This window comes from Oryzias melastigma, linkage group LG8 (assembly GCF_002922805.2).
Source record: "Oryzias melastigma strain HK-1 linkage group LG8, ASM292280v2, whole genome shotgun sequence".
NCBI lineage: Eukaryota > Metazoa > Chordata > Actinopteri > Beloniformes > Adrianichthyidae > Oryzias > Oryzias melastigma.
In genome coordinates, this window is record NC_050519.1 from 6,664,368 (window position 1) to 6,664,571 (window position 204).

General features: G+C 56.4%; 1 protein-coding gene across 3 annotated transcripts in view; it reads right to left on the reverse strand.

The window, feature by feature from the left end:
* stk17al (serine/threonine kinase 17a like) overlaps window positions 1–204 on the reverse strand; it is a 15,671-nt gene that overhangs the window by 2,261 nt on the left and 13,206 nt on the right. The gene's annotated exons all lie outside the window — the stretch shown is intronic.

Here is a 204-nt window from a genome sequence, read left to right on the forward strand (position 1 = left end):
GTTGGCAGGAGGATGGCAACACAAAGGCAGGAGGGTGGCAAGAGGGTGGTAGAAGGATGGCAAGATGGTGACTGGAGGGTGTAAGAAGGGTGGCAAGAGGGTGGTAAAATGTTGGCAGGAGGGTGACAGAAGGGTGGCAATAGGATGGCAGGAGGGTGGCAAGAGGGTGGTAAAAAGTTGGCAGGAGGGTGACAGAAGGGTGGC